Below are 23,894 nucleotides of genomic sequence, written 5' to 3' on the forward strand. Positions count from 1 at the left end.
GGGTTCGCCCATCTCTAACCCAAACTCTTTTAGTTCGCCTCACTATGTGTGCAGACCTCAAAACAGATGGGGGCAGAGTAGGACCCAGAACCGACTGTACAGACACCTTCCCGTGGAAAGCTATATATATACAAAATGTCCACCCCAAAAAGGGAGAGCCAAACCCCTGTTTGTACAAAGAACAAAAAGCTAAAGCAAAACCAAAGAGAAAAACATAAAAGCCATCCCACTGCGATACGGTGTACCCAATCGTGAGAGACCCGAACTCTTGTAGTTTACCTCACTATTTGGCTGCCGTCACACTAGCAGTATTTGGTCAGTATTTTACATCAGTATTTGTAAGCCAAAACCAGGAGTGGGTGATAAATGCAGAAGTGGTGCATATGTTTCTATTATACTTTTCCTCTAATTGTTCCACTCCTGGTTTTGGCTTACACATACTGATGTAAAATACTGACCAAATACTGATAGTGTGATGGCAGCCTTTGTCAGCAGACCTCAGAATAGATGTGAGCAGAGCAGGACCCAACTGTTCAGACAGCTGCCCATGGAAAGCCATCTATACACAAAATGCCCCAAAATACAAAATGCAGTTATGATATTGCAGATTTTCTGCAGCCTTTCTGCAATAATTAGTTAAATTAGGTAACTTGTGTTTTTGACTGTTTTACATATATTTTTACCGCGTTTTTACAGTTTTTTTCTCCATTCGGTATGCCATGTTATAAATAAAACTGCAGTGTTTTGGATCCTTTCTATTACCTAACTTTGACAAATCTTTATTGATAAGTTAAGTGCAGATGACTTGCATTTTTATTGCATTTTAACTGCGGAAATGCAATAAAAATACATATGAGGTTTTTTTAACTGCGGATTTTCCTCATCTCAGTCAAGTCTATGGAGGAAATATGCAAATAAAAACCTATTAATCGCAAGACCAATTGACATCTTGTGGATTTTAAAAATTCCCTGGAGGTCAAGCTTCTTAAATTAATGCACAGTGGGCATGAGATTTCTATAAATCCCATTCACTTAGGTGGAACTCTATGACACTACATTTTTTGTGCCTAAGATATCAGTCCTTGTTCTTAAAAGGAACCTGTTACCATGAAAATGTGGTCTAATCTACAGGCACCATGTTATAGAGACCGGGGAGCTGAGAAGGTTGATATATAATTTTGGGAAAAAAAGATTTACTATAGCTCTTTCTGAGATTTTCAGATTAGTGGGCGGTCCTATCTGTGATTGAGAGCTGTCTATATACACGCTTAAACCGGAGTCACACTCAGCGTAGGGAAATACGGTCCATATTTTACACGAGTAATACGCAGAAATGTTCCCAAAATAGTGATCCATATGTCATCCGTAAGCAGGGTGTGGCAGCGTATTTTACGCATGTTTACCTCCGTATGTAATCCGTATGCCATTCGTAATGCTTTTTTTTTTACGCAAACTCACAAATTGGACATGTTAACGGTTTTGAGGCCTGAAAATAATTTAAATCATCAGCCTAATCCTATTTAAGGCCTCAACAACAGATGAAACCCTCCCATATGGCCATTTTGCTGCTGTGCTTGGGTAGGTGTTGTGGTGTTACTTGTGCAACATGTCTGACGTCCTGCAATTTACACCAACTCAGCGGGTGTTATTTAATTGGGTCTTGTCACGCCGCTTTAGCCAGCCATACCCTGTGATAGTTGATCCACGAAGGAGGAGAAGAAGAATGTGAGTGCATCCACTTTTGCGGCAACGCCTCACTAAGGGGCATTTTCACCGGCTCTATTCAGCTCTGCGGACACATCCTGGAAAATTCTTCAACTACTGTCGGATGACAATATCCACCTTTGATATGTTGTTGGAGATCGTACGTCCAGGAATCACGTATCAGGATACCAGGATGCGGAAATGCATATCCGCAAAGGAGCGTCTTCTCCTTACCTTACGGTATGTAATCCCCATCCTCACATACTGTATGTTGATGATATATTTTTTTAATTTTAACAACCTAGCATATTCTTTTAATTAGATTTTAGATTACTAAATATTTTATCAATCCTATAAAAATATGTAGTAAATGTGAAATATTGTTATCCAGTGTAAATTTGTGAAGGTACACTGTTCTCCTGGCTCTTTTTTTAACTCATATTACTTTGTTTTACTATGGTTTTGTCTAAGCATTGTAACGTATATATATATTTTTTTGGTTTTGTGCTTTCAGATTCCTGTCAACTGGCTTATGCAGGATTACATCTTGAATTTCTTATAGGGCGGTCAACAATTTCAGGCATTGTACGTAACACATGTGTTGAAATCTGGGACAGACTGCATGAACTTGTTATGCCAGAGCCCAAAATGGATGATTGGCTCAAAATAGCCCATGGTTTTTCACACTATTTTCAATTTCCGCACTATATTGGAGCCCTGGATGGGAAACATATCAGGGTGCGTAAGCCACCGAACGCGGGCACCCAATTCTATAATTATAAGCAGTTTTTCTCTGTAGTTCTGTTAGCTGACAGTAACTACAGGTTTATAATTGTAGATATTGGGGCCTATGGGCGAACTGGAGACTCTAGAGTCTTCAATGCGTCCATTATGGGTCGGCGGCTACGTGAAAACCTGTTGGACCTCCCACCACCACAACTCCCAGGCTCCAATGCTGAACCAGTGCCATATGTACTTGTGGCAGATGAGGCCTTCCAATTGATCAGGCATGTCATGAGGCCTTATCCCCGACGCAACCTGGATCACCGGCGGCGTGTATTTAATGTCGCTGCTTTGATGTGGGCTCACCGCCGGAGCCCACATCAAGGCAGGGGATCTTACCTCGGACATACTATACCGTCCGAGGTCAGAAAGGGGTTAAAGTTATGGTTTGTCACTATCATTTTAGAGTCCAATCTCGTGAGCCCCACCCAGAGCCGGTTTTAGACAAAGTGGGACCCTGGGCAAAAGTTTTAAGTGAGGCCCCAAATGCTAACATATTGCACCATTACACAGAAATATTTTAGTTGCATTTACATGCGCTGAGTACAGGCCGTCAAACTAACATGATCGACAATATTGAAGTAGTTCGACATTTGTTTCCTAGCCTCCTTACACCTGCAGAGGAACAATGATGGGCACAGAGCGATAACTAGTAGATGAATCTGTCCCCATACATCATCATGTTATTAGCAGCATATCTGCAGTTTTCACCAGGTGATGTGCTGCTGAGAGCAATGAATTCTGTTCCCGCATGAACAATCCAATCACTCAATGAATAGGCAGCATTTTGTTTGTTTAATATAATACACCCCATAGTCCTCCATATGATATAATGGGCCTCATAGTCCTCCACATAGTATAATGTGCCTTATAGTCCTGCATATAGTATAATATACTCCCCATAGACCTTCATATAGTATTATACATACAATACACTCCCCATAGTCCTCCATATAGTATAATGCACACTCCATAGTCCTCCATTTAGTAAAATACAGTCCCCATTGTCTTCCATATAGTATACTGCATCACATAGATGTCACAAGTGTGTCAAATGCTGCAGACAGTCGCTCTGCATCTGGCTGCAGAACGTCTTTGCATTTGACATTGCAGACACCTTAATAATAATAATAATAATAATAATAATAATCTCTTTATTTATATAGCACCAACATAGTCCGCAGCGCTTTACAGTTTTTGCACACATTATCATCGCTGTCCCCTATGGGGCTCACAATCTAATTTCCCTATCAGTATGTCTTTGGAATGTGGGAGAACCCGGAAGAAACCCACACCAGTGATATTCACATTTTCCCTTGTGAGGGCTTGGAGCGATAGCAGTTGGCTAACTTCCTCTCTGGTGCTTTTGTAGGATGGTTGGTGTTGCCTCTCTGAGACTGCTCGAGCTAAGTTGTTTACTCCTTGTTTGTCACCCTTCTTCTCTTTAGTGTACAATGAGGACTGACCAGTGCTCATCCTCCCACTTTCCTATTCAGGGCCTAGCTCTAGGGATATACAGGGCCTAGGTTCCTGCTCGGCAATTGATGTGGAACCAATATAGGGATGTAGGGGTGGCAGGGTGCTATTAGATCTGCCTAGGGGTCTCCACTCCCCCTTTCCCTAGCTTTTGACCTTCCTTCCCCTCATGTTGCAGTTTTCCCACACTGTGCGTGACAATAGCCCTCCATACAGAATAATGCAGCCAGTAGTCTTCCATATAGTATAATGCACCCCATAGTCCTCCATATAGTATAATACACTCCCCATAGTCCTCAATATAGCATAATGCATCTCACAGTCCTCCATATTGTATAATGCATCCCCTATAGTCCTCCATATAGTACAAATTGACTCTCCATAGAGTATAATGCAGCCCCTATAGAGTATAATGCAGCCCCTATAGAGTATAATGCAGCCCCCATAGAGTAGAATGCAGCCCCATAGAGTAGAATGCAGCCTCAAATAGTATATTGCAGCTCCCATTGAGTATAATGCAGCTCCCACAGAGCATAATGCAGCCCCCATATCATATAATGCAGCCATGATATGGTATAACGCTGCCCCATATAGTATAATGCAGCCCCCATTGAGTATAATGCAGCTCCATATGCAATAATGCAGCCCCCATAGAGTATAATGCAGCCTCAAATAGTATATTGCAGCCCCCATTGAGTATAATGCAGCTCTCATAGAGCATAATGCAGCCCCAATATGGCATAATGCAGCCCTGCTATGGTATAATGCAGCCCCAAATAGTATAATGCAGTCCCATAGAGTATAATGCAGCTCCATAAGGAAAAATGCAGCCCCATATGGTATAATGCAGCCCCCATAGAGTACAATGCACATCTCCATTTCTTGGTCTCTTCTAAATTCATTGTGTGTGGGCTTGGCTATTTCTCATTGACAATAAATGGATCAGAGGCATGTGTGACACCCCAGGGTCCTGTTCATCACAGTGACATTGCTTTCCTCATGGGGAGTGTGATGTTACGCTTGGAAGCGATGAAGGATATTTCTTTATCAGGTAACCACAATGCACACAGCATGTTCACACTCCAGCCCAGAAGAGTGAGCTCTAAACCTGGTTTAGGGTGAACTCCCCTATAAATACATTCTAATCTGGAGGGAAGGAGTTCAGTGAGTGCCAGACAGCAGTCTGAGAGAGAGAGAGGAAGAGAGCAGACCGACATAGAGTGTCAGAAGGTCTGAAGGGGCCCTGTGGTCTGAAGTATTATAGCCCCTGGAGAAAGAGATACAGAAGGAAAGAACATCATTCAGTGAGTGTGCAGGAAAGCGATGCACAGGAGATTGACATCAGTGGAGAACAGCTGCGAATGAGCGATCCCCCTCTGAAGCGCAGATAACCGGTAGCTGGGACACCGAGGTTGTAAGCGACTCTAAGACTTACAGCAGAGACCAGCAGGACAGCTGAACTGCAAGTTACCTGTCTGCCCTAATACCCAGCAGGCACAATTACACATAGAGCCCAGGTTGTGATAGAGACCCTATAAAGAGGCCCGAGTCACCTGTCATACGGGTTTGTGTCCTATCCTATATTGGGGACAGAGAGAAGAACTGTGAGGACCTTATCAGAAGCCATAGGCAGTAAGGGACTACAACACCTCCGCGGTAGAGGAAGCCTTTCATCTCCACCTGCTAAAGGGGAACTCTGGATTCGCTTCCAAGCTGGCCGGACCCTGCCTGTACCTGTGATCTGGTGTCCTGGACTGCGGTTGCCTGAAGTCTTTAGTAAACAAGGTAAAGAGACTGCAAACTTGTGTCCTCGTTCCTTACAGCACTGTTCACCATCTTCCATCTACACACTGGGAGGTCTGGGGATATACTTCATCTGTGGGAAGTTATACCATCTAGCTGCCATAACATTACCCCAGAGGACCCCTTAAAGCAGCGTCGGTCCCCTCTGACCGAATACCACAGGTGGCGTCACGAACATAAACTTTATCAATACCCCTTTTTACATGGGCACCCAGGGCCATGGACTGGGTCGCCACCGTGACATCCCCCTGTGAACACCGGACCCGGTACCGGGTACCCCACGGCCCTGGCGGGCGACTCACATGCACACTTCCAGGCTATTAGGAAGATCCTGCACAACTCCCTCTTTGGGTCCCAGAACCATTACTTCCTGATTGCTGGGGATTACAGCAGTTGGAGCCCCAGTGAGTAACAAGTTATACCTCCTCCTACTGAACGGCATAACTTGATTTTTGAGAAGAACATTTTAATTAGATTAACATTTCTGTTGTTAAAAAAGACAAAAAGCAAACCATTTAAAGGATAAATGAGACTATGTGTAACTTCCAGTGATGCTATCACTCTCCTGAGTAAAACATGGAAGTGTTTAAAAGGGATGCTGGAATTTTCGGTTTCTACAATTCAGAGCATATTGTCCTCCGGTCACATTGAATAAAAGTAAACAGGCCAGTTCTGTTGTGTCTAACTTGGATTTCAGTGACTGGCAATGATATGCACCAACAGATTAGTCACACCAAGATAGAGAACACAAATTACCAACTTCTTCTCAATTAATTATTTCCATGCCACTGGCTCACTCTCAAAGGGAGAGTGTTTACTTCAAACCATCCTCTTTAATCCTCTATTAATAGCTTATAAAAGACAGTCTGAGGCTCATCCATTATATGGAAACATCAAGGAAAATGGGACCTTTACCTCAATGTTCATTTTTGTCTTTATTTAAGACAGTGGTTAATATGACTGGAATTTTAATGAGTAAGAATCCGAATCTCTCCAACTGGGTTCTTTATTAACACTGATGTTACATTCTGAGCCAACCAAGTCCTGTTTTAGTATCTCCCAGAACTTCTTGTGTGTTCTGCTCTGCTCTTCCATTCTTCCCAGGCAAATATAATAAGTTTGGGTCATACTGGCATTAGTTTTTATTTACTGTACTGTCTTTTTATTCTATATTTTTGTCATGGTTTGCCTAGCTTGTGGGAAAAGGTAGGTCTAGGGTTAATCTGGATGGGTTCACTCATGTGAACACACTTTTCCAGGACGTCCACAGACGCCTTGACTGCCTGGAAGCCGACCTTAATAGACCGACATTATTTTTCCACTATAGAACGGGGCATGACGGAAAACCTTAGTCCTGATCTCCTGCTCTATGTGATGAATGCCTGTCAGGATGCTTACACCGAGGCCATGCAGCGGTCCCAATATCAGCAGCCGGCACCAAGTTCTTTCCCTACAGGGCAACAAGCTCCAGGACAGCATCAGTGGCAATATCCACTACCACCACAACCACCGCTGGACATTAGGACTGTTCCAACACTACCCAGCTACACCATGCAGCCGAGTGCAGCAGCCCAGCCTTCCCCTTCAACCATGCAGCCAAGTGCAGCAGCCCAGCCTTCCACTTCTACCATAAAGCCGAGTGCAGCAGCTCAGACTTCCACTCCCACTACACAGCAAGAGGAAGGAAAAGGCAGAGGAGGAGCAAAACCAAATCCAGGAAATGTAAAATTGCCAAAAAATATTATCCACCCCCTCCACCCTCACCTCCGAATGTGTCTTTGTTTTCAAGTTTGTCCACACTTTCCCTTGGTTCTTTCCCATCCAATGTGTTAATCCCTTCCAACTTGTTTTCCACTGCTAATGTGTCCTCCGCCAATGTTTCTGACCCAATCCTCCAATTGTCTGCCACTTCCACTTCCCCTACTTCCCCAACCACTCCAAGCTTACCATTACAGCCCCACACCCCCCAGGTCCACCATGCCACTCCCTCCTGCAGAACCCGAAAGTAAGCACCTTTTCATTTTTCAAAAAACATTTTTTAAATAGTTTTTATTTTTATTAATAAAAATTCTTTGGATTCACAATAACTGTCTCACTGTTTTCTTTAGCTTTTTATTTAAACATGTGTGTATTGTTGAGTGTATTGTTGAGTGAAGTATTAACGGGTGTTACAGTTAAAGTGTTTATTATAAAAGTTAGTTACATTTAAGGTGTCAATATTACAGTCAGAAAAAAGTACAGGTACATAACATTACAGGTACATTTGACTTATTTACAGCTTAAACCATTTCATCTTGCCATGACACACATACAATATCAGAGACAAAGTAGGCAGCCAATTTATCCCTCATAAGGGCAACTTCCACTGTAGCCCTCAAAGGGTGAGCATGATAATCCGGCAATGTGGTATTAACAAGTTCCTCCAGTTCGAAGTGGGGTTACTCTTTTGCAAGGATGTAATTATGCAGAACAACACAAGCTTTCACAACCTCATCAATTGTTTCTATTTTAAGATAGATCGGTGTTCCCAAAATGAACCATTTAGCTGCCAGCAAACCAAAAGCACGCTCCACAGTTCTTCGTGCCCTTGTCAGTCTGTAGTTGAAAATCCTTTTGGTGTGATTCAAGTCCCGACTTGAGTATGGTTTTATGAGGTTGGCACACATTTGAAACGTCTCATCCTCAACAACAACAAATGGCATTGGCGGTCCTTCAGTGTTCGGAAGAAGTTGTGACAGTGGAAAATTGAAATTATTAGCATACAAACGTTGTCCCATGTCAGAGTTTTTGTTTGAAGGTCTGTGAGTCATTTCCTCGTCCAAGTGAGCCAACGTCAAAGGCGACAAATCTACACTCAGCATCCGCAATCGCCATGAGAACAATGGAAAAGTAATTTTATAATTGAAGTACTCGGATCTATTTCCAGCAGGTTTAAGAATCTGAATGTCTTTGCTGTCCACAGCCCCCACACAGTTGGGAAAATGACAAATTTCCTTGAATTTCTCTTCATTTTTCAGCCAGAGTTCAGTTGTGGGTTGGGGGAGGAATTCTGCACTCAGAACGTCACACAATGCATGGCAGGTGTCTCCAACAATCCCATAAAGAGTGGAAAGTCCAATTCGAAATTGAAAACGTAAAGATCTTAAGGTCTCTCCGGTAGCCAAGAATCTGTGAAAAAGAAAATGGGAAAGAAATCAGTACATGGCTTTTATAACAAGAATATTAATTACAGGTGTTTCTTTTTCACAATTGCATACCTTAGGGTCACCAACAGACGTTCCTCAACAGGAATTGCTCTACATAGTTGCTTGTCCTGCCTGGTGATGGATCCTCACACACGATGCAGCAATTCATCGAAGCTGTGTTCAGACATCCTCGTGTATTCAATGGGGTGTTGGCAATAGTGACGACGATGTCTTCTCCGTCTTTCTCTTCTCCTTTCTTCCTCGCAAGCCACAGCAAAAGCCAATTTCAATGATAAAGGTATGGCTCCCCCTGCTACACGGACTGCCACTGTCCGGTCCATCTTCTCTTGGTCCCGGACGAGATGAGGCTTCACAAGGGTCAAAGTTGCTCCGGAATCTCTTAGTCCCTGCATGCATTTCCCATTAACCCACATGACCTGTCGATGTTGTTGTCGATTATCTGCCCGGGCTGCCTGCACGGGGTCTACTTCATGCAGCACTTCCTCCATGTCTTCCACCCCTTGGTTAGTTGTAGCCCCCAATGCCCGGTCAGCTTCGCCTTGGTAGCAGTGTACAGCGGCCCGGCGGAAGGTAGCTGTTCCCGCCTTTGGCCACTGGGTATGCTGAGTCCTGTTGGGACATTGTCTTTGCAGGTGGCCCAGCTGACGGCAGGTGTGGCATCGCGCCCCAGGGGAACTGTGGTAGGCCGGGTTTCCAGCTGGTCCCCCTACAATCTTCGGTGGTTTGGGGCCCTCCAGGTCCATGGGTGGACCCCTAGTGACCATCTTTGATCCGGACAACTGAGGCCTCCTGGCGTCATGATGTTCATCGGCCAGACGAGCGGCTTCCTCAAGAGTCATTGGCCGCCTGTCCCGAAGCCATTCCTGTGTCTCGGGGTTTAGTCCATTAAAGAATCGTTCTAACAAGAAGAGGTTGCTTGGCTCTCTTGTACCCACTGTAGCAGTGACCGCCGTAATTTACAGGCCCATTCAGCATGGGTATTGGTTACTCGTTTTATAAGTCCGCGGAACTTTTGGCGGTATGCCTCTGGTGTCAGCGCATACCGGGCCAAGATCACTTCTTTGATCTGCTCATAGTCCATACAGTCCTCATCGGGTACCGTGCGATAGGCGTCCGCTGCCCGGCCTGTCAGCTTGCTGGCCAGAATCTGAACCCGTTCCTCCGGCTTCACTTGATGAAGGGCACACTGCCGCTCAAAGTCCTGCAGAAAGCCATCAATGTCTTCCTCTGCCTCCCCCAACTGTCGGAAGGCATTATACTGGATCTTTTTGTGGCTTACGGTTGAAGGTACCTGGGCGGAGGCCAGAGCTCCCCTTGCTCACTGACTCTCCTCTCTCCGCTCTGCCATCTCCATCTTGGCCAGCTCCACTTTGGTCCACTCTGCCATCTCCATCTTGTTTAGCTCTATCCTGGTCCGCTCGGCCATCTCTTCCTTCAGATCAGTACGCACATCAGCCATCACCTCTCGTATGATCTCTACTGCAGGGTTTGGGCCATAGAACGCCAGTCTGTTCTTTACCTCCCTCTGGAATTCAGTCTCCTCCACATTCACATTGGGGGGCGCTGCACTGTCATGTTCCATGATGGCTGCTATCAAATCCGCTTTTGTTTTGTTGCTGGCGATTAACCCTCGGGCTTCCACCAGATCTTTTAATGTAGTCCTCTTTAACTTCTGGTAGTTGTCTTCCATTCATTCATTTCCTCCTGCAGAAGAGATATCACATCCCGCTGTCTGCCACCAGTGTAACAGGGTCTACCAAGCTGGGGTACCTCTTTCAGTACCACCCCGTGTTTCAGGAGGTCCAATCTGCTTTTGCTAGATTCTGAATGAAGGACGCTGGCAGAAATTTCTTGATTACATGAGAGCATATAAAAGCTGATTGCTACCCCACGTATTTCCAGTCTAAGAACACCCTTTATTTACAGCACACAGAATATATAACACAGATACACAGGGCAGGCCAATAGGAAAACAGCTGGCCAGACATACATTACAATAGCCACAGGGGGCCGGAGCCTGCCGCTATTTACTGTGGGAATTACAAAGGTGGGGGGAGGTCAGAAAGAGAATATCTTGTCCAGGGGTGCAGCCTGTGGACTGATGCATTTCACATGGAAACTATTATACATACATATACTGCATAACATTCTTGGTGCTGGGGGGTTCTGTAACAGCTAGTAACCTAGAACACAGCATTTTAGACACCGCATTGCATGTACCATTTTCGGGCTCATAACATTTTTTGATCGCTTTCTATTCCAACTATTGGGAGACAGAATGAGCAAAAACTAGAAATGATGGCATTTTTTTTTTGCCATTCTCCTTGTGGTAAAAGTGGAAAGGCAACTTTATTCTTTGGATCAGAACAGTTACAGTGATATACCATTTCTATATTTTTTATGTTTTGCCACTATTACACAATAAATTGGGAGGAATTTAACTAAACGACCACCTGGTTCTTCACTAGAGCCCCTGATAGTGTGCTTAGACTTGAAACAAAGTGGACTCCAGGTGCCACTCCAGGACAGATCGCGAAGCCGCAACAGCTAACCCCCAAAGGGCCAGGGAAGCAGGACTGTCCAGGAACTGGGCAACAGGAGGATCTGTGGCTGATTAAGCAAAACATCTTCTGTATAAAACTGCACAGCTTGTAGACAGAACAGGTTCAGGATCAGGACTGCACAGCTGGTAGACAGAAAAGGTTCTGGATCAGGAATGGACAGGATAGGTTCAGAAACACAGGGCGAACTCAGATGCAGGACCACAGGTGCAAATTTAGACTGGACAGTGTTGTGAATTCTGTTTTCGGGCTCCCTCCTGTGGTCATGAATGGTACTTCGGCTGGTTCTGTTAATGGACTTTCTCTGATGCCTGTGGGTGTTTCTGAGTTTCCTTCTACAGGTGACGAGGCTAATTCGTTAGTGGGCTGCTCTATTTAACTCCACTTGGATCTTTGTCCGATGCCAGCTGTCAATGTTGTAGCATTGGTCTAGTTCGCTCCTGGATCTTCCTGGTTACCTGTTTCCTCCAGCAGAAGCTAAGTTTTGCTTTGCTTTTTTCTTGTTTGCTATTTTTTCTGTCCAGCATGCTTATGTGAATTTTGCCTTGCTTGCTGGAAGCTCTGGGACGCAGAGGGGCGCCTCCGCTCCGTTAGTCGGTGTGGAAGGTATTTTTCCCTGCACTCTCTGTGTGGCTTTTGTAGGGTTTTTTGCTGACTGCAAAGTGACCTTTCCTATCTTCTGTCTGTTTAGTTAGTCGGGCCTCTCTTTGCTAAATCTATTTCATCTCTGTGTTTGTGATTTCATCTTACTCACAGTCAATATATGTGGGGGGCTGCCTTTTCCTTTGGGGAATTTTCTCTGAGGCAAGATAGGCTTATTTTTCCTATCTCTAGGGCTAGCTAGTTCTGAGGCTGTGACGAGGCGCCTAGGTCATGATAGGAGCGCTCCACGGCTATTTCTAGTGTGCGTGATAGGATTAGGGATTGCGGTCAGCAGAGGTTCCACTTCCCAGAGCTTGTCCTGTATTAATGTGCTATCAGGTCTTTTATGGTGCTCTAATTACCAGGTCCACTATTTGTCCTAACCACCAGATCATAACAGTACAGCTGGCCAAAAGTATTGATGCATCTCAATAGAGGGATAAGTGAAGCTCTGAGACCATTTTTTTTTCTTTGCAGCGTGTTCTGTCTCATTTTTCCCCTTTACCTCTGGGTGGTTCAGAACACAGGTGTGGACATGGACATTCAAGGTCTGTCCTCTTGGATGGATAATCTCACTACAAGGGTACAAAACATCCAAGATTTTGTGGTTCAGAATCCGATGTCAGAGCCTAAGATTCCAATTCCTGATTTATTTTTTGGTGATACATCTAAGTTTTTGAATTTCAAAAATAATTGTAAATTGTTTCTAGCTTTGAAACCTCGCTCCTCAGGTGATCCTGCTCAACAAGTAAGGATCATTATTTCTTTGTTACGTAGTGACCCTCAAGACTGGGCATTTTCCCTTGCGCCAGGAGATCCGGCATTGCGTGATGTGGATGCGTTTTTCCTGGCGCTCGGATTGCTTTATGACGAACCTAATTCAGTGGATCAGGCAGAGAAAATCTTGCTGGCTCTGTGTCAGGGTCAGGATGAAGCAGAGATATATTGTCAGAAGTTTAGAAAGTGGTCTGTGCTCACTCAGTGGAATGAATGTGCCCTGGCAGCAATCTTCAGAAAGGGTCTCTCTGAAGCCCTTAAAGATGTCATGGTGGGATTTCCTATGCCTGCTGGTCTGAATGAGTCTATGTCTTTGGCTATTCAGATCGATCGGCGCTTGCGTGAGCGTAAAACTGTGCACCATTTGGCGGTACTATCTGAGCATGGGCCTGAGCCTATGCAGTGTGATAGGACTTTGACCAGAGCTGAACGGCAGGAACACAGACGTCGGAATGGGCTGTGTTTTTACTGTGGTGATTCTACTCATGCTATCTCCGATTGTCCTAAGCGCACTAAGCGGTTCGCTAGGTCTGCCACCATTGGTACGGTACAGTCAAAATTTCTATTGTCCGTTACTCTGATTTGTTATTTGTCTTCCTACTCTGTTATGGCATTTGTGGATTCAGGCGCTGCCCTGAATTTGATGGACTTGGAGTATGCTAGGCGCTGTGGTTTTTTCTTGGAGCCCTTGCAGCATCCTATTCCATTGAGAGGAATTGATGCTACGCCTTTGGCCAAGAATAAGCCTCAGTAATGGACCCAATTGACCATGTGCATGGCTCCTGCACATCAGGAGGATATCCGTTTTTTGGTGTTACATAATCTGCATGATGTGGTCGTTTTAGGGTTACCATGGCTACAGGTCCATAATCCAGTATTGGACTGGAAGTCTATGTCTGTGTCCAGCTGGGGTTGCCAGGGGGTACATGGTGATGTTCCATTTTTGTCAATTTCGTCTTCTACTCATTCTGAGGTTCCGGAGTTTTTGTCGGATTATCAGGATGTATTTGATGAGCCCAAAGCCAGTGCCCTACCTCCTCATAGGGATTGCGATTGTGCGATTAATTTGATTCCTGGTAGTAAGTTTCCTAAGGGCCGATTATTCAATTTATCTGTGCCAGAGCACGCCGCTATGCGGAGTTATATAAAGGAATACTTGGAGAAAGGCCATATTCTCCCGTCGTCATCACCGTTAGGAGCAGGGTTCTTTTTTGTGGCCAAGAAGGATGGTTCTTTGAGACCTTGTATTGATTACCGCCTTCTTAATAAAATTACTGTCAAATTTCAGTATCCTTTGCCGTTGCTGTCTGACTTGTTTGCTCGTATTAAAGGGGCTAGTTGGTTTACCAAGATAGACCTTCGAGGGGCGTATAATCTTGTGCGTATTAAACGGGGCGATGAATGGAAAACAGCATTTAATACACCCGAGGGCCATTTTGAGTACCTGGTGATGCCATTCGGGCTTTCCAATGCTCCATCAGTATTTCAGTCCTTTATGCATGACATCTTCCGAGAGTACCTGGATAAATTCCTGATTGTGTATTTGGATGATATTTTGGTCTTTTCGGATGATTGGGAGTCTCATGTGAAGCAGGTCAGAATGGTGTTCCAGGTCCTTCGTGCTAATTCCTTGTTTGTGAAGGGGTCAAAGTGTCTCTTTGGAGTTCAGAAGGTTTCATTTTTGGGGTTCATTTTTTCCCCTTCTACTGTCGAGATGGACCCTGTTAAAGTCCAGGCCATTCATGATTGGACTCAGCCGACATCTGTGAAGAGCCTGCAAAAGTTCCTGGGCTTTGCTAATTTTTATCGTCGGTTCATAGTTACATAGTTACATAGTTACATAGTTATTAAGGTTGAAGGAAGACTATATGTCCATCTAGTTCAACCCATAGCCTAACCTAACATGCCCTAACATGTTGATCCAGAGGAAGGCAAAAAAACCCCATGTGCAAAGAGTAAGCTCCACATTGGGGAAAAAAATTCCTTCCCGACTCCACATACGGCAATCAGACTAGTTCCCTGGATCAACGCCCTATCAAGGAATCTAGTGTATACTGTATACCCTGTAACATTATACTTTCATCGCTAATTTTTCTAGTGTTGCTAAACCATTGACTGATTTGACCAAGAAGGGTGCTGATGTGGTCAATTGGTCTTCTGCAGCCGTGGATGCTTTTCAGGAATTGAAGCGTCGTTTTTCTTCTGCCCCTGTGTTGTGCCAGCCAGATGTTTCGCTCCCGTTTCAGGTTGAAGTTGATGCCTCTGAGATTGGAGCAGGGGCTGTTTTGTCGCAAAGAAGTTCTGATGGCTCGGGAATGAAGCCATGTGCTTTCTTTTCTAGAAAGTTTTCGCCTGCTGAGCGCAATTATGATGTTGGTAATCGTGAATTGTTGGACATGAAGTGGGCATTCGAGGAGTGGCATCATTGGCTGGAAGGAGCCAAGCATCGCGTGGTGGTCTTGACAGATCACAAAAATTTGACTTATCTTGAGTCTGCCAAACGGTTGAATCCGAGACAGGCTCGATGGGCGTTATTTTTCTCCCGTTTTGATTTTGTGGTTTCGTACCTTCCGGGCTCTAAGAATGTGAAGGCTGATGCCCTGTCAAGAAGTTTTGTGCCTGACTCTCCGGGTGTTTCTGAGCCGGCAGGTATTCTCAAAGAGGGGATAATTTTGTCTGCCATCTCCCCTGATTTGCGGCGGGTGCTGCAAAAATTTCAGGCTGATAGACCTGACCGTTGCCCAGCAGAGAAACTGTTTGTCCCTGATAAATGGACTAGCAGAGTTATCTCTGAGCTTCATTGTTCGGTGTTGGCTGGGCATCCTGGAATCTTTGGTACCAGAGATTTGGTGGCTAGATCCTTTTGGTGGCCTTCTTTGTCACGGGATGTGCGTTCTTTTGTGCAGTCCTGTGGGACTTATGCTCGGGCTAAGCCCTGCTGTTCTCGTGCTAGTGGGTTGCTTTTGCCCTTGCCGGTCCCGAAGAGGCCCTGGACGCATATTTCTATGGATTTTATTTCGGATCTCCCCGTCTCTCAAAAGATGTCGGTCGTTTGGGTGGTTTGTGATCGCTTTTCTAAGATGGTCCATTTGGTACCCTTGTCTAAATTGCCTTCCTCCTCTGATTTGGTGCCATTGTTTTTCCAGCATGTGGTTCGTTTACATGGCATTCCGGAGAACATCGTTTTGGACAGAGGTTCTCAGTTTGTTTCGAGGTTTTGGTGATCCTTTTGTGCTAGGATGGGCATTGATCTGTCTTTTTCCTCGGCTTTCCATCCTCAGACAAATGGCCAAACTGAACGAACTAATCAGACGTTGGAAACATATCTGAGATGCTTTGTTTCTGCTGATCAGGATGATTGGGTGTCCTTTTTGCCGTTGGCTGAGTTTGCCTTTAATAATCGGGCCAGCTCGGCTACTTTGGTTTCGCCGTTTTTCTGCAATTCTGGTTTCCATCCTCGTTTCTCTTCAGGGCAGGTTGAGTCTTCTGACTGTCCTGGTGTAGATACTGTGGTGAATAGGTTGCAGCAGATTTGGACTCATGTGGTGGACAATTTGACATTGTCCCAGGAGAAGGCTCAACGTTTCGCTAACCGCCGGCGCTGTGTGGGTCCCCGACTTCGTGTTGGGGATTTAGTTTGGTTGTCGTCTCGTTATGTTCCTATGAAGGTTTCCTCTCCTAAGTTTAAGCCTCGTTTCATTGGTCCGTATAAAATTTCTGAGGTTATCAATCCTGTGTCATTTCGTTTGGCCCTTCCAGATTCTTTTGCCATCCATAATGTGTTCCATAGGTCGTTGTTGCGGAGATATGTGGCGCCTGTTTTTCCATCCGTTGACCCTCCTGCTCCGGTGTTGGTTGAGGGGGAGTTGGAGTATGTGGTGGAGAAGATTTTGGATTCTCGTATTTCGAGACAGAAACTCCAGTACTTGGTCAAGTGGAAGGGTTATGCTCAGGAGGATAATTCCTGGGTTTTTGCCTCTGATGTTCATGCGGCCGATCTGGTTCGTGCCTTTCATTTGGCTCATCCTGGTCGGCCTGGGGGCTCTCGTGAGGGTTCGGTGACCCCTCCTCAAGGGGGGGGTACTGTTGTGAATTCTGTTTTTGGGCTCCCTCCTGTGGTCATGAATGGTACTTCGGCTGGTTCTGTTCATGGACTTTCTCTGATGCCTGTGGGTGTTTCTGAGTTTCCTTCTACAGGTGACGAGGCTAATTCGTTAGTGGGCTGCTCTATTTAACTCCACTTGCATCTTTGTCCGATGCCAGCTGTCAATGTTGTAGCATTGGTCTAGTTCGCTCCTGGATCTTCCTGGTTACCTGTTTCCTCCAGCAGAAGCTAAGTTTTGCTTTGCTTTTTTCTTGTTTGCTATTTTTTCTGTCCAGCATGCTTATGTGAATTTTGCCTTGCTTGCTGGAAGCTCTGGGACGCAGAGGGGCGCCTCCGCTCCGTTAGTCGGTGTGGAAGGTATTTTTCCCTGCATTCTCTGTGTGGCTTTTGTAGGGTTTTTTGCTGACTGCAAAGTGACCTTTCCTATCTTCTGTCTGTTTAGTAAGTCGGGCCTCTCTTTGCTAAATCTATTTCATCTCTGTGTTTGTGATTTCATCTTACTCACAGTCAATATATGTGGGGGGCTGCCTTTTCCTTTGGGGAATTTTCTCTGAGGCAAGATAGGCTTATTTTTCCTATCTCTAGGGCTAGCTAGTTCTGAGGCTGTGACGAGGCGCCTAGGTCATGATAGGAGCGCTCCACGGCTATTTCTAGTGTGCGTGATAGGATTAGGGATTGCGGTCAGCAGAGGTTCCACTTCCCAGAGCTTGTCCTGTATTAATGTGCTATCACGTCTTTTCTGGTGCTCTAATTACCAGGTCCACTATTTGTCCTAACCACCAGATCATAACAGGACAGGTGAGGATAGCGGTATAGATGTGGACAAGGTGGGTCAAGTTCAGGACTGGGGAGCGGCAGGATAGACTCAGGAACAGGTTGCAGACAAGACGGACAGGATCAGATGCGGACAGAGCGGATAGGATCAGATGCAGACAGAATGGACAAGATGTGATTCAGCGAGCACAGGTACAGGGACCTTACAACTAGGTAGCAGGTTTCTCACTGATAACTAAAGTTGATAAGGCACCTTCCAATAGGATAGAGTGCCTTACATATCCGGCGTCTCACCAGCTATTGGCTGGGGATGTTTATAGAAGTGTGCTTCCCCTTTAAGAGGAAGGGAGCGCGTGCCCTAAGCTCACTGCCAGGAGACCTGCATACCGTGCGCAGGTCCTGGGAGGAAACAGACACCGAGGGAGCACGGGTGGTAAGTTAATATGCCAGCATCCCTGCTGGGAGGAGGAAGGGGACTTGTGCAGGTGTGCTGGTGTTGATCTAACAGGTTATAAGTAATATATTTCTTGATCAAGCTTAGACTAGTCATATAAAATACATTATTAGCATCCAGGACTATCTTATTAATCCATGTTTACAACTGAAAAAGGCTGCACAGGTGTTTGGTTAAATTGCTAACTATCTCAGGAATATTTTAGTTTATACTGCCTGGAAAAGTGCATATAAAACAAGTCTGTAGTAAAGAAAATATTAAGCCTTTTAATCTATTTATCTAAAATTAATCATGGAAAATTTGCAAAATTGTAGCCTGACTGCAAATTGTTCACTGTCATTAGCATTAGAAATGAAAACATGGAGCGCATTTACAGAACTGTGACTGAAAAGTATCTGCTAATCATTTTAAAGGTTGGACCATTAAAAGCCAAGGTGCTGAATAAAATGTAACAAGGGTATCTATTGATAGAAAATTGTTTGTTCTGAAAACCCAATGCAAATGTAACAGGACAGGTTTATAGTAGACAGACAGCTGCGGCCTTACTCATACCGGTGTTTGTGGCTTACAAAGAGCTCGATTGTGCCAGTCAGGTGTCTGGAAGTCCACGTCTTTTAAGAAAATAAAGAAAATATAATACAGCACAGTGTTCAAAGTGTAGTTGCTGAAATTAGCCTACATTCCCTGGAAGATTAACATTTCTGTGGGTTCAGATTAGTAGCTTTACAAACTAAATGGTGAGAAGTCCTAAACTTAGATTAAGTGCACAAATAAATATTCTCATTAATGGGTTCTAAATGTTCGGTAAAGTACTGCTTAGCTGAGTACCTATAGTACCCTAGTTTTTCTATATGGTGTATGCTAAAAAGTGGTCCATAGAGCTGATCAGAAGAATGTATACATTTATCTTTGCTCATACATGCTGAAATGCTTCGATTGAAACTAAGTAGATATCCTGTCTAAGCGAGAGATCTATGTCAATGAGTATATATGCAATGTATGTAAATGCACAAAGAAATCCATTATGCCAGTAGTTATAGCCAAAATCAGTTGTTGAGGACTGCTCTCCACATAGATTTTTCAGGACTTCAAATTCATTTCCTACCCATGAATGTATTAGTGGTGGTCCCCCTGCAAGGAACTCTTAGTGAGCAGCAGAATAAATGGTTGACAACTTGATGTTGCTTGTTGGATTGCCAAGATAACTTTGATCCTGGCCATCTGGCTCATTGGATGTTGCTGTCAAAAGTGTCCAAGATAAGTACAGTAGGTGGTTGGCCAAAAAAAGGACCCTTTATGTCATTCTGCCTGTAGGGGAACAAATGTGGCATGTAGAGAGTATCCTTCCCCTGACTATGACAAGTGATGTAGTGGACTAGCTGTAAGGTGCAGTTTATTAGCTAGCCAGACCCTTTTTCTTCATGGCTACTGCAAAGTTTGAGAAGGGATTTGGCTTAGCTAATGAACTAATGAGCTAGCCAGTCACCCTCCTTCTTACAGATCAGCACCATGCCAAGAAGGAGGGAAGAACTTTCTGCTGTGTTGAAATAAATATAGAAGTCGGCCATCAAGAACCCTGAAACAATTGTTGAAATTGTGACTGCGGCACATTATTTTGTGCTTTTTAATTGCAACATCATATGAGAATAAAGAGTTAGGACACAGTTGGGGCTACAGCTGTTTTGCGTCTTATCACGCTTCATCCAGGGCCAGATGAAACGTAATTAGACGCAAAAAAGCTGCATCCCAAACTGTGTGTCTTCACTCTGTATTCCTATATGATCTTGGAATAAAAAAGCACAAAGCGTCAGTGGTGAATACCACTTATTTTTTTCTTCTACTGTCGGAACTTTTTAAGATTGTATTGTTGAGCACCTCTATGTCTGACGCTCTCTTGTAGCCAGCATTGCATACGCCAGTGGTATATACTGCAACAGTGCCGGTCTGCTAATATATAGAAATGGAATAAATCTAGGATAAAAACGACAGCACAATAGGGTTTTATTAAAAGGGAGATAAGGGTGTTAAATAAGGATATACTAACCTGATTTAGTTGTGTATGCACAAGATTTTCATCACTTCTAAATCCAGCTGCTGCAGGTCCAACAAGTCTTCAGACCGGGAAAACACAGATAAAGAGGATTTGTGGATAATCTGCGGTTGCTGGTATCCCATATAATAAATCCAAATCCAGACAGAAAGTATGTACAGTTTTTATTTATTCAGTCAATATATTGAATTTATTATTTTAAATCTTAATTCTTTATTCATATATACATTTTATTCTAAAAAAAAAAGCAATCCAAGGAATTTTTTTATTCCACATGAGGCTATGAACTCTTCCTGTTAACCAATGTGGTGCTCTGAGTTTGGGGCAATATAAGATTTGAACATATTCACGTCCTAAGTTCAAATCCACTTAATCTACATATACATATATATATATACAGTACAGGCCAAAAGTTTGGATACACCTTCTCATCTGAAGATTTTTCTGTATTTTAATGACTATGAAAATTGTACATTCACACTGAAGGCATCAAAACTATGAATGTGGAATTATATACTTAACAAAAAAGTGTGAGACAACTGAAATTATGTGTTACTAGATGGCAGCCCGATTCTAAAGAATCGGGAGTCTAGAATCCATATATACTTTATTTATTCAAATGTAAGAATAATACAATTAATAAATAATAGTAAGAAAGAACAAAAATAATAGGCATTATATGGAGAAAACACCAAACAAAAGTTCAAAATTGGTGTGAAAATGTCACTGAACCACTTCACAACTAAATATATATAGTTTTGGTAAATGGTATTATCATTTTTTTGACGAAATTCGGCAGGAGCTTGAAGAGCAACGTCACTGGGCCCGCCTCCACGCAGTAGAAACTTGCTGTGAGGTAAAAATTCAAAAATCACACCAAAATGGCGGGCGGAGTGTGTCACAGTACGGCACGTTTCTGATTGGTCGCTCGCAGCAGGCGGCAACCAATCAGACACTGGACACTGTTGACGTCACTTATCTCCGGACATTAGCTCCGGACATTAGCTCCGGACATTAGCTCCGGACATTAGCTCCGGACATTATCTCCGCACATTAGCTCCGGACATTAGCTCCGGACAAAGCCACGGAAGTTGGCACAAATTGCAGGAAGTAGTATTCTAGGCAATTAATCTCCGGACATTAGCTCCGGACATTAGTTCCGGACAAAGCCATGGAAGTTGGCACAAATTGCAGGAAGTAGTATTCTAGGCAATTATATATTAGATATTCCAGGTTCTTCAAAGTAGCCACCTTTTGCTTTGATGACTGCTTTGCACACTCTTGGCATTCTCTTGATGAGCTTCAAGAGGTAGTCACCGGGAATGGTTTTCACTTCACAAGTGTGCCCTGTCAGGTTTAATAAGTGGGATTTATTGCCTTACAAATGGGGTTGGGACCATCAGTTGTGTTGTGCAGAAGTCTGGTGGATACACAGCTGATAGTCCTACTGAATAGACTGTTAGAATTTGTATTATGGCAAGAAAAAAGCACCTCCTTAATTAAAAAACGAGTGGCCATCATTACTTTAAGAAGTGAAAGTCAGTCAGTATGAAAAATTGGGAAAACTTTGAAAGTGTCCCCAAGTGCAGTGGCAAAAACCATCAAACACTACATAGAAACTGTCTCACATGAGGACCGCCCCAGGAAAGGAAGACCAAGTCACCTCTGGTTCTGAGGATAAGTTTTTCCAAGTCACCAGCCTCAGAAATTGCAGGTTAACAGCAGCTCAGATTAGAGACCAGGTCAATGCCACACAGAGTTCTAGCAGCAGACACATCTCCACAACAACTGTTAAGAGGAGACTTTGTGCAGCAGGCCTTCATGGTAAAATAGCTGCTAGGAAACCACTGCTAAGGACAGGCAACAAGCAGAAGAGACTTGTTTAGGCTAAAGAACACAAGGAATGGACAATAGACCAGGGGGAATCTGTGCTTTGGTCTGATGAGTCCAAATTTGAGATCTTTGGTTCCAACCACCGTGTCTTTGTGCAACGCAGAAAAGGTGAACGGAAGGACTCTACATGCCTGGCTCGCACCGTGAAGCATGAAGGAGGAGGTGTGATGGTGTGGGGGCGCTATGCTGGTGACTTTTGGGGATTTATTCACAATTGAAGGCATAATGAACCAGCATGGCTACCACAGCATCTTCCATCCGGTTTGCGTTTAATTGGACCATGATTTATTTTTCAACAGGACAATGACCCCAAACACACCTCCAGGCTGTGCAAGGGCTTTGACCAAGAAGGAGAGTGATGGGGTGCTACACCAGATGACCTGACCTCCACAGTCACCAGACCTGAACCCAATTGAGATGGTTTGGGGTGAGCTGGACCGCAGAGAGAAGGCAAAAGGGCCAACAAGTGCTAAGCATCTCTGGGAACTCCTTCAAGTTTGTTGGAAGACCATTCCTGGTGACTACTTCTTGAAGCTCATCAAGAGAATGCCAAGAGTGTGCAAAACAGTCATCAAAGCAAAAGGTGGCTACTTTGAAGAACCTAGAATATAAGACAATTTCAGTTGTTTCACACTTTTTTGTTAAGTATATATTTCCACATGTGTTAATTCATAGTTTTGATGCCTTCAGTGTGAATTTACAATTTTCATAGTCATGAAAATACAGAAAAATCTTTAAATGAGAATGTGTGTCCAAACATTTGGTCTGTACTGTATATAGAAAATACGTCAGTGCAGCAAGACAGTGACTTTTTACTGCACATGACAGAATGGGGGCGCAGGATGGGAGCAGCACATGACAGAATGAGGGTACAGGATGGGAGCAGCACATGACAGGATGCGAGCACCACATGACAAGAAGGGGTACAGGATGGGAGCAGCACATGACAGGATGTGAGCACCACATGACAGGATGGAGATGCAGTATGAGAGCACCACATATTAGGATGGGGGTGCAGAATTGGAGTAGCACATACCAGGATGGGGGCAGCACATAGCAGAATGTATGACAAGATGGGGTGCAGGATGGGAGCAGCACATGACAGGATGTGAGCACCACATGACAGGATGGAGATGCAGGATGAGAGCACCACATGATAGGATGGGGGTGCAGAATTGGAGTAGCACATAGCAGGATGGGAGCAGCACATGACAGCATGGGGATGCTGGATGGGAGCACCACATGACAGGATGGGTGCGCAGGATGGGAGCACCACATGACAGGATTGTGGCGCAGAATGGGAGCACATGACAGGATTGGAGCACAGGATGGGAGCACATGACAGGATGAGGGCACAGGAAGAGAGTAGCACATGACAAGATGGAGGTGCACAAAACAGGATGAGGGCGTAGGATGGGGACTGCACATGACGCGCAGGATGGGGGCTGCACATGAAAAGATTAGGGTGCAGAGTGTGCAAAGAGTGTGCAAAGCAGTCATCAAAGCAAAAGGTGGCTACTTTGAAGAAATTAGAATATAAGACATAATTTCAGCTGTTTCACACTTTTTTGTTAAATATTTAATTCCACACGTGTTAAATCATAGTTTTGATGCCTTCAGTGTGAATGTACAATTTTCATAGTCATGAAAATACAGAAAAATCTTT

Source organism: Ranitomeya imitator, chromosome 1 (genome assembly GCF_032444005.1).
Source record: "Ranitomeya imitator isolate aRanImi1 chromosome 1, aRanImi1.pri, whole genome shotgun sequence".
NCBI lineage: Eukaryota > Metazoa > Chordata > Amphibia > Anura > Dendrobatidae > Ranitomeya > Ranitomeya imitator.